The sequence below is a fragment of the Babylonia areolata genome, chromosome 32 (genome assembly GCF_041734735.1).
Source record: "Babylonia areolata isolate BAREFJ2019XMU chromosome 32, ASM4173473v1, whole genome shotgun sequence".
NCBI lineage: Eukaryota > Metazoa > Mollusca > Gastropoda > Neogastropoda > Buccinidae > Babylonia > Babylonia areolata.
Genome location: NC_134907.1, coordinates 7,968,096 through 7,978,803, shown reverse-complemented (window position 1 = coordinate 7,978,803; position 10,708 = coordinate 7,968,096). Strand labels below are relative to the sequence as shown.

General features: G+C 47.3%; 1 long non-coding RNA gene across 1 annotated transcript in view; it reads right to left on the bottom strand.

Annotated features, from left to right (window-relative positions):
- Window positions 1-366: 366 nt before the first annotated feature.
- The window catches only part of LOC143276524 (uncharacterized), a 15,336-nt gene continuing 4,994 nt past the window's right edge, over window positions 367-10,708 (bottom strand). The window contains exons 2-3 of the long non-coding RNA XR_013053590.1: window positions 8,286-8,367; window positions 367-830 (exon numbers count right to left, since the gene is read on the bottom strand). This is a non-coding gene — a long non-coding RNA (uncharacterized LOC143276524). The remainder of the gene's footprint in view (window positions 831-8,285; window positions 8,368-10,708) is intronic.

Below are 10,708 nucleotides of genomic sequence, written 5' to 3'. Positions count from 1 at the left end.
GACTTTAGGCGGACCTGTCCTGAACCAAATTCACCTGCTCAGACTTTACGCAGACCTGTCCACTCCCGAACCAAGTTAACCTACTTTAGTATTCTGTGCGGCAACCATCATCCTCGTGACCTTTCGCAAGGCATTGATTTCTGCGTCGGCTTGTGCGGCAATGACTAGCCCAATTTTCTCCGGACTGGTGGCTTTCGCCGAAGTCCTGGTAGTTCCTTTGTAGATACAGCCTCCTTTTGGGTGGTGCAGCGTCACGGATTCATAGCTTGTCACTGTCGACTCTGTGGACCCCATTGTGGTTCTTGTTGTGTCAGTAGCTTTTTGTTTGTTTTTGTTGTTGTTGGTAAGTCTGATTCTTCTCTGGTTTCTTTGTGTGTTTGTTTTGTGTAAAAAAATGTTTTCCCCAATGTCTTTTTTGTTTGTTTTTGGGGGTGTTTTTTTAAAATTCTTTTTATGTCGGTATCACAACTTCAAAGAAAACATATATGAATATATTTGTTTCTGAGTTTCTTATTGATATTTGTCGGTCCTGCTTGTTTTTTTTCTTTTCTTTTTGTCTTAAAAAAACAATATATATATAATATATTGATATATATATTCACGCTTTTTTGCCCTAAATTCAGTTGTTTTCCTGAGTTTCTTTCTGATATGAAATCACTCCTCACTACCTGGATTTGGGTCAAGACCAAAACCTCAGCTGATACTAAAAATGTTCCAGAAAGAAAACAGCCTCTTCAATAAGTGACAGAATAATCAACTAGCTGATTGTGGTCGCTGCCAAGGAAGGAGAGAAGAATGCGTCAGACGTTTGGGAAAACCCGATCAGCAACCTGCAACAGACAGGACAGGACAGAACGTTACTCTGTGTGTGTGTGTCTGTGTGCGTCTGTTTCTTGGTCTGTGTGTGGACACCTCAAGCGTTTGTGTGTGACAGTGTGAGCAGCTAGCTTGTAAAACTGAGATAAAATTTAGTAAATGTACAACGCGCATTCGCGCGTGCGCGCGCGCGCACACACACACACACACACACACACACACACTGTTTTCTTATTTATTTATATGTCTAAGTGTGTATTACAAGTGAGTCTTGAAGGCCTTACCTGCCTTGTTTTGTTTTTTTTAATTTAAAAAATTTGTTTTAAACATTTATCCAAAATCATCTAAGCATGTTGAAATTATACGTTTTCCAACAGCACCTGGACAACATAAGAATTAAAAACAAATGAAAAAGAAAAAAGGTTGAAAGGTAAAAGGACCCACAGCCTCCTATGGCCAACGGGCAGTGATTTCATATTCACTGTGTCTGGGGCCAGGTCGATGGCCCCGTTTGCTCCTTCCGACTATCAACATTTCCCCAGCCCAAGTCCACCAGGTACTCAGAGTCATTGACACCTGCTATGAGTGAGGAAAACTGAACTAAAGACCTCTTCCTTAGGACACAACACGATGCTGAAACGGAGCCTGGAACTCAGGTCACTGGTGACCACTGGATCGAAAGTCCAACACCTTACTGATTTTTTTTTCCCTGCCACCGAGCCTTCTAAAACAAAGTTCGAGACAAATCACACACCCACTCACTCATGCCATGCTCCCTGCCTAGCTGACTGACTAATAGCAGGTATACACCCATGCCACCAGAGGCGCAAACGAGGTCCTGTCGAATGCAGAGTACTGCAAGAGACGGAACGCCAATGCACAACAGTTAAGTCTTATTGTATTACGTGTTGTACAGCAGTGTGTTGCTTCAGTTTCTGTTGCAACAGATTCAGGCTGTCTATGTGAAATTCGGGCTGCTCTCCCACGGGGGACAGTGCAACAGATTCGGGCTGTCTATGTGAAATTCGGGCTGCTCTCCCACGGGGGACAGTGCAACAGATTCGGGCTGTCTATGTGAAATTCGGGCTGCTCTCCCCCGGGGGACAGTGCAACAGATTCGGGCTGTCTATGTGAAATTCGGGCTGCTCTTCCCCGGGGGACAGTGCAACAGATTCGGGCTATGTGAAATTCGGGCTGCTCTCCCCCGGGGGACAGTGCAACAGATTCAGGCTGTCTATGTGAAATTCGGGCTGCTCTCCCACGGGGGACAGTGCAACAGATTCAGGCTGTCTATGTGAAATTCGGGCTGCTCTCCCACGGGGGACAGTGCAACAGATTCGGGCTGTCTATGTGAAATTCGGGCTGCTCTCCCACGGGGGACAGTGCAACAGATTCGGGCTGTCTATGTGAAATTCGGGCTGCTCTCCCCCGGGGGACAGTGCAACAGATTCGGGCTGTCTATGTGAAATTCGGGCTGCTCTTCCCCGGGGGACAGTGCAACAGATTCGGGCTATGTGAAATTCGGGCTGCTCTCCCCCGAGGGACAGTGCAACAGATTCAGGCTATGTGAAATTCGGGCTGCTCTCCCCCGGGGGAGAGTGCAACAGATTCGAGCTGTCTATGTGAAATTCGGGCTGCTCTCCCCCGGGGACAGTGCGTCGCCACAGCACAGCGCCACCCATATTGTTTTTATTTTCTTTTGTTTTCTGTCTCATACTATCAAAGTGTATTTTTATATGGAATTCTGCCAGGGACAACCATTTTGTTGCCATGGGTTCTAAGTACATGCTGCTGCATGAGGGATCTCTGTCTATCGTCTCATCTGAAAGACCAGTATTAACCTGCATTCATCTCTGAAAAAAACAAAAACAACAAAAACAACAACAAAAAAACGGAGGAACACTTGGTGAATGCATGCCGCATAAATTGTATCTTTACAATAGCCGAGTGGTTAAAGCGTTGGACTTTCATTTGAGGGTCCCGGGTTCGAATTTCCGTGACGGCGCCTGGTGGGTAAAGGGTGGAGATTTTTCCAATCTCCATGGTCAACATATGTGCAGACCTGCTAGTGCCTGAACCCCCTTCGTGTGTACACGGCAAGCAGAAGATCAAATACGCAACGTTAAAGATCCATGTCAGCGATCGGTGGTTTATGGAAACAAGAACATACCCAGCATGCACATCCCCGAAAGCGGAGTATGGCTGCATACGTGGCGGGGTAAAACCGGTCATGCACGTAAAAGTCCACTCTGTCGTGTACCTACGAGTGAACGTGGGAATTGCAGCCCACGAACGCAGAAGAAGAAGAAGTATCTTTACTAACATAATCCTACAATGAGACGTGATCAGATCAGAAACTACTTCTTCTTCTGCGTTCACTCGTATGCACACGAGTGGGCTTTTACGTGTATGACCGTTTTTACCCCGCCATGTAGGCAGCCATACTCCGTTTTCGGGGGTGTGCATGCTGGGTATGTTCTTGTTTCCATAACCCACCGAACGCTGACATGGATTACAGGATTTTTAACGTGCGTATTTGATCTTCTGCTTGCATATACACACGAAGGGGGTTCAGGCACTAGCAGGTCTGCACATATGTTGACCTGGGAGATCGTAAAAATGTCCACCCTTTACCCACCAGGCGCCGTCACCGTGATTCGAACCCGAGACCCTCAGATTGACAGTCCAACGCTTTAGCCACTCGGCTATTGCGCCCGTCCGATCAGAAACGAAAATGGCCGGTAGCCCTCCCACCCATGGGTCCCTTCTCTCTCCGTTTTTTTTTCCCCTAACACAGAAATTGCAAATGCAAAATGTTCAATGATAATGTAAATCTTGCATGAAACAACTCTATGTTAAATGTTTTCAACGGATTGATTTTACTATGGAAAACTGATCAACAAAATTCAGTATCCCAGGATCTTGACTGTTTAAGAAAGGTTTGAGAACAGCGAGATGGCAACACAATGGTAAACACACATTAAGAAAGTTCTGATTGGTGAGGAGAAGAAAAAAACTCCTAGGTTGTGTAGCTCATGATATGTTAATTCACGGTACATATTAACTTGAACTATTTCTGGTTCAAGCAAGTGGGTGATTCGTTTTGTGATGAATTTTGATAACTTGAGGTTTACGAGAACTTTTTAGAATTTGGAGCGCGCAACGAGGTTGCAGTAAAATCGGCAGTTCCCGCATATGCCTTTTTTTTCTTTTTTCTTTTTTAATTTGCAGTGAAGCTGCTAAAAGACCCTGAATTCGGCAAATGCAATTTTCTCTCCCTTACCTGGACCCCCCAAGACAGGGTGATACCTGACAGTTATGGCAAGATACTAAACATGCCGAATTCTTTTAGTGGCTTCACTGCAAATGCCAGTGGCAAAGAACACGACAGTTGTGATCTTTACAAGACTGAACTGGTTTTGCTCGAAGCTGTCAAAGTTCCTACGTTCACTGACATGTCTCTACTCCGCATCCGACAAGACCTCGGCGCCAGATCCGCAAGCTTTGAAAGGACGAACCTGTGGCGGGGGTGGGCGTGTTGAGGACTGTGTTATGGCTCTGTCTCTGAAGAGCGTTCCTTGTGCCCAGAGCCAGAATCGTCTCCACTTCGCAGGCACCTTCCAGTACAGACTGCACGATCTCCTTCTCTTCTGTCCCACTGTGGACACCATCTGCTGCGCTCCCTGCGGGTTTGTGTTACGCATGTTGTTGTAGGACTCGCGATCAAGTATCGTCCGACCATTCGTGGCATTCACCCGGGTGATGCTGTAGCACATGGCGTGAGTGGACCTGTCGGATATCACCCTGTCGTGGAGGGTCCTGAACAGGGTCATCACTTGTGGCTCGAATGTTGACACCATGACGGAACTCGCCAGTCCGCCCGTGAAGCAGGTGAAGAGATTCCAAGGGAGGCAAATTACCAGAAGGACAAAACTGACGTAAATGATGCAAAACAAGGGCTGTGGATTCCATCTAATTTGGAATATGAAAGGTAAGGCGTGGTGCATGCAAATGGTGCCTACGAGAAATGTCATCAAAAATTCCAGACCAAACATGTTTAGTTTTTGCTATTTGGTCGATGGCTCAGAAAAGAGGCAAGTCTGCTTGTCCGTCCTTGTCAAAGCTTGCAGACTGGTACAAGTTGCACAGGTGTATACCTGCAAAGCAGACAACAAAAGGCGTATTACAGACCAGAGACATTCGGCACAACGTCTGTCGGATACACACAACCTATCATCCGTCAACTTTACTTTAAAAATACATATGGAAAAACTAAAGTAGATGTCCGTTTTAAAACTTAACATGTTCGATCTGAACACCGCCGTTTGCGTTGCTATAACGCTGTGAAAATCAAGGCTCCGATCCGCTACACAATGATGGTAAGAGTGTTAGTACCAAACAGAACACAAGGAAAATCGGACTCAGACTTGTTGCCTTTGTTCATCGACGTTTCTTCTTCTTCTTCTTCTTCTTCTTCTTCTTCTTTTCTTCTTCTTCTTCTTCTTCTTCTTCTTCTTCTTCTTCTCTCTCAACTCCATGAAGAGTCACTGGAGAGCCGCACAAAAGAACTGTTCACCAGATTCCTCCACGTCTATCGGTTGCCCTGGTCTCTGCAAATGGTTTTCCTGTCCATCTACAGTGTTGTCGGTCCATCTTCTTTTCTGCCCCCCCCCCCAATCCCCACGCCCCCCCCCCCCCCACCCTCCCCCCCCTCCGCACCCCGTCTCTCTTCCTCAAAAGTTCCATGGATGATTGTTTCAGCAAGACCAATGTTTTAGCAAGACCATTGCTTTAGGAAGACCAATGTTTTAGCAAGACCATTGCTTTAGGAAGACCAATGTTTTAGCAAGACCATTGCTTTAGGAAGACCAATGTTTTAGCAAGTCCATTATTTTAGCAAGACCATTGTTTTAGCAAGACCAAGACCATTGTATTAGCAAGACCAAGACCATTGTTTTAGCAAGACCAAGACCATTGTTTTAGTAAGACCATTGGACCTTATAACATGGCCATACCAGGGAAGCTTTCTTTTCCTAGCCGATGTCAGCAGATCTTCATAAGGTCCAATGTGGTGCTTGGTGGTTTGCTGTACTTGCTCATTGGTGATGTGATGAGTATCTGATGTTTAGTATCTTGCCATGACACCTCATTCCCATGACTTGAATTCTTCTCTCCAAATCAGCCGAATTCTGTCCAAAATCCCATGCACGCAGGAAGATGGAATATACCAGCACACGTAGGAGGCTGATCTTGATGTTTCATAGAGATGTTGCTGTTCTTCCAAACGGGTTCCAGTCTAGAAAGTGCTGATGTTATCTTTGCTACCTTTGAGAGGGTATCTTGTTTCGACCCTTTTGTTACTGATGATGGATCCCATCATGGTAGGTGAACTGTTGAATAGTTCCTGGCGTCTGTCTCTGGACAATTATCAGCAGGTTTCAGTCTGGACAGTGTTCATGTTGTCTTTGCTTCCATTGAGAGGGTATCTGGTTTCGACCCTTTTGTTACTGATGATGGATCCCAGGTAGGTGAACTGTTGAATAGTTCCTACTGTCTGTCACTGGACAATTATCAGCAGGTTTCAGTCTGGACAGTGCTCATGTTGTCTTTGCTTCCATTGAGAGGGTATCTGGTTTCGACCCTTTTGTTACTGATGATGGATCCCAGGTAGGTGAACTGTTGAATAGTTCCTACTGTCTGTCACTGGACAATTATCAGCAGGTTTCAGTCTGGACAGCGTTGATGTTGTCTTTGCTTCCCTTGAGAGGCTGTTCCTGAACGCACTTCCTTTTTCTGCCACCCTCCAGGGTTTCCAGCAGGACAGTCGTGGACAGTGTGTTGTGGAATCCTGTATGTCTGACCCATCACAGGTTCCTTTTTTTTCTTTTTTCTTTTTTTTTTTTGCTCCTAATTCTTTTTACTGATTTCAAGAGGATTCCTACGGATCAGCCAGATTACTGATCTGGCTAAGCAGGAATTTGTTGCCTTGCAGTCTGACCAAGATATCTTAACTCTCTCCATGCGAACGGCGAAAGAGACAACGTTAACAGCGTTTCACGCCAATTATCATCATCAAAATATTGCAAACGGAAGGCTCTTATACTGAAGAGGTGAATGTTGACAAAGAATACCACAATTCTGACGACGGAAGCTAAAGGTTGGGTCATTCAGACACCCACTGGACATCCGAGGGGTCAGTGTAGAGGAGAAGAGAGGACTGGCCGTACTGAGTGAGTTAAGTCTGAAGCCGTAATGATATTGTCTCAGAAATACACCCCACTCCTACACTGGAATCTTCTTCTTCTGCGTTTGTGGGTTGCAACTCCCACCTTCACTCGTACACATGTACACGAGTGGGCTTGTACGTGTATGACCGTTTTTACCCCGCCATGTAGGCAGCCATACTCCGCTTTCGGGGGTGTGCATGTTTGGTATGTTCTTGTTTCCATAACCCACCAAACGCTGACATGGATTACAGAATCTTAAACGTGCGCGTTTGATCTTCTGCTTGCGTATACACACGAAGAGGGTTCAGGCAGTGGCAGGTCTGCACATATATTGATCTGGGAGATCGGAAAAATCTCCACCCTTTACCCACCAGGCGCCGTCACCGAGATTAGAACCCGGGACCCTCAGATTGAAAGTCCAACGCTTTAACCACTCGGCTATTGCGCCCGTCTACCCTGTTTCAAATCTTCTTCAGTTCTCTGGATTTCTGGAGCAATTGTTCGGATCTGCTATCGGAGGTGTAGACGTCACACAGGACGTGCCAGGAAAGCCCAGCTCCCTTCACTGAAGGCAAACACCAAAGTGAGCTCAGTTCAATTACCCAAGGAAGCGTCACTGCGTTCGGAGAAATCCATATACGCTACACCACATCTGCTGAGCAGATGCCTGACCAGCAGCGTAACCCAACACGGTTAGTCAGCCTTTAGAGCCAAGGTGAGAACAGTTTAATGTGTCTCGGAGATGTCATCTCTGCAGACAATGATACAGCGTTGGATTCACCAAAGAACGAGGTTTCAGCGGCTCGTCAAAGTGTTCTGGAGTCTGTGACGGTCTTGGTGTCAAACAACAGCAGATTGAAAAAACAAAACAAAACAAACAAACAAACAAAAAAACAAAACAAAAAAAGCATCGATTGATTCAGACCAGACGTGATGTGCCACCCTTTACCACGTTTATCTGAGAGAGAGAGAGACGGAGACACAGAGACAGAGACAGACAAACAAAGAAACACAGGCAGAAAGAAACAGAAAATATTGTCAACCTGACAGACACTATCTCCAGATGCCTTGTCTTTTACTTGATGTCAAATAACAGCAGCTTGGGGAAAACAAAACCGATTGATTCGGACCAGACGTGAAATACCACCCTTTACTACGTTTATCTGAGAGACAGAGGGAAAGACAGAGACAGAGAAACAATAGAGACAGAGACAGAAAGAAACAGAAAATATTGTTGTCAACCTGTCAGACACGATGAACAAGATGACTTGTCTTTAAAACACGGTCAACCAGCACTTCTGCGGCCCCTCTTGCCCACTGCTGCCTGTGGAAACAAAAAAAATGCATATATTATTTCTAACAATATCAGCTTCCATCAATTTTAATCAGTCATAATTCATCCATTGACAAGACAAAGAAAGAAAGATCGAAAGAATGAAAGAAAGAAAGAAGAGACGGAAGGAAGGATGAAAGAAGGAAAGAAAGAAAGAAAGATATAAGTATGACAGAATCACCAACAGCCTTTGCACGTGATTCCCCCCCCCCCCTCCCCCTCCCCCCTAACATTTGATTTTGGGGATGAGGATGTAGTTGATTTTTAAGTGGACGCACATACGCGTGTACGTATGTAGTTATGCTTAAGCAAGAAAGTGTTTTCTTCTTCTAAAATCGCAAATGTGAAGATCGCTGTCAACATCTGTGAGGAAGAAAGCAAAGTATTCGCCACAGACTGCAGCGGTAGTCTATGGGAATTTCCGAAGAGTTGCGCAAAGCTATCGGAAATTCCCAAATTGCTTGCCAACCACACCGTCCGAATGTCAGACCACGGACGACCTTTATGTTAAAACTTTCTTTTACTGAGACGATAAAACACAAAAGAGCGAGAGGGGGGGTGAGAGAAAGGGCGAGTGAGAGAGAGAGAGAGAGAGACAGAGAGAGGGGGGACAGAGAGACACACAGAGAGAGAAAGAGACAGAGAGGCAGACAGACAGACAAATCAGACATAGACAGAGAGAGAAAGAGAGACAGAGACATAGAAAGAGACCAAAACAAACTGAACACAACCAAGAGGCTGAGAGAGGAAAAATGAAAGGAAAGAAGCAGACAGAGACTGATGGACAGAGAGACAGAGACCTACACACACACACACACACACACACACACACACACACACACACACACACACACAAACACACACTTGCGTGTCGTAATTCTTTGAACGCGACACGTAACCCTACAAGGATTTATCACAAGGATGTGTTTTAGTGTCTTGGTCAAATAAGAACATGAAATAACCTCCAACTGCATTAGTGACATAGAATTGAAGAGATCGGCTGAGGGAGGGTGGGAGGAAGAGAGAGTGAAAGAGAGAGACAGGGTCAGACAAACAGATGCAGAGAGGCAGAGAGAGAGGGGGGGGGGAGAGAGGCAGAGAGAGAGGGGGGGGGAGAGAGGCAGAGAGAGAGAGGGGGTGGAGAGAGGGAGAGAGAGAGAGGGCTAGACAGACAGACAGAGAGGCAGAGAGAGAGATAGAGGCAGGGCGAGACAGAGAGGCAGAGAGAGAGGGGGGGATAGACAGACAGAGAGAGGGAGAGAGAGGGGGCTAGACAGAGGCAGAGAGAGAGGGGGGGGGATAGACAGACAGAGAGAGGGAGAGAGAGGGGGCTAGACAGAGGCAGAGAGAGAGGGGAGGGGATAGACAGACAGAGAGAGAGAGGGAGAGAGAGAGGGGGCTAGACAGAGGCAGAGAGAGAGGGGGGGGGGATAGACAGACAGGGAGAGAGAGGGGGCTAGACAGAGGCAGAGAGAGAGAGAGGGGGGGATAGACAGACAGAGAGAGAGAGAGGGAGAGAGAGGGGGCTAGACAGAGGCAGAGACAGAAGGGGGGGGGGGGGGCTAGACAGACAGAGGCAGAGGGGGAGAGAGAGGGGGGGGGGCTAGGCAGACAGACAGAGAGGCAGAGAGAGAGGCGGGGGGTGAGGTGGGGGGGGCTAGACAGAGGCAGAAAGAGAGAGAGGGCTAGACAGACAGAGGCAGAGAGAGGGCTAGACAGACAGACAGAGAGGCAGAGAGAGAGAGAGAGAGGCGGGGGGTGAGGTGGGGGGGGGGGCTAGACAGAGGCAGAGAGAGAGAGAGAGGGCTAGACAGAGGCAGAGAGAGAGGGCTAGACAGACAGACAGAGAGGCAGAGAGAGAGAGAGAGAGGCGGGGGGTGAGGTGGGGGGGGGGGCTAGACAGAGGCAGAGAGAGAGAGAGAGGGCTAGACAGAGGCAGAGAGAGAGGGCTAGACAGACAGAGGCAGAGAGGGAGACAGAGAGAGAGCTAGACAGACAGAGGCAGAGAGAGGGCTAGACAGACAGACAGAGGCAGAGAGGTAGACAGAGAGAGGGCTAGACAGACAGAGGCAGAGAGGGAGAAAGAGAGAGGGCTAGACAGAGAGGCAGAGAGAGAGAGGTCTAGACAGAGGCACAGAGGCAGCGAGAGAGAGGTCTAGACAGACACACAGAGAGAGAGGTCTAGACAGAGAGGCAGAGAGAGAGAGAGAGGTCTAGACAGTGAAGCAGAGAGAGAGAGAGAGAGGTCTAGACAGAGAGGCAGCGAGAGAGAGGGGGGGGACAGAGAGACACACAGAGAGAGAAAGAGACAGAGAGACAGACAGACAGACAT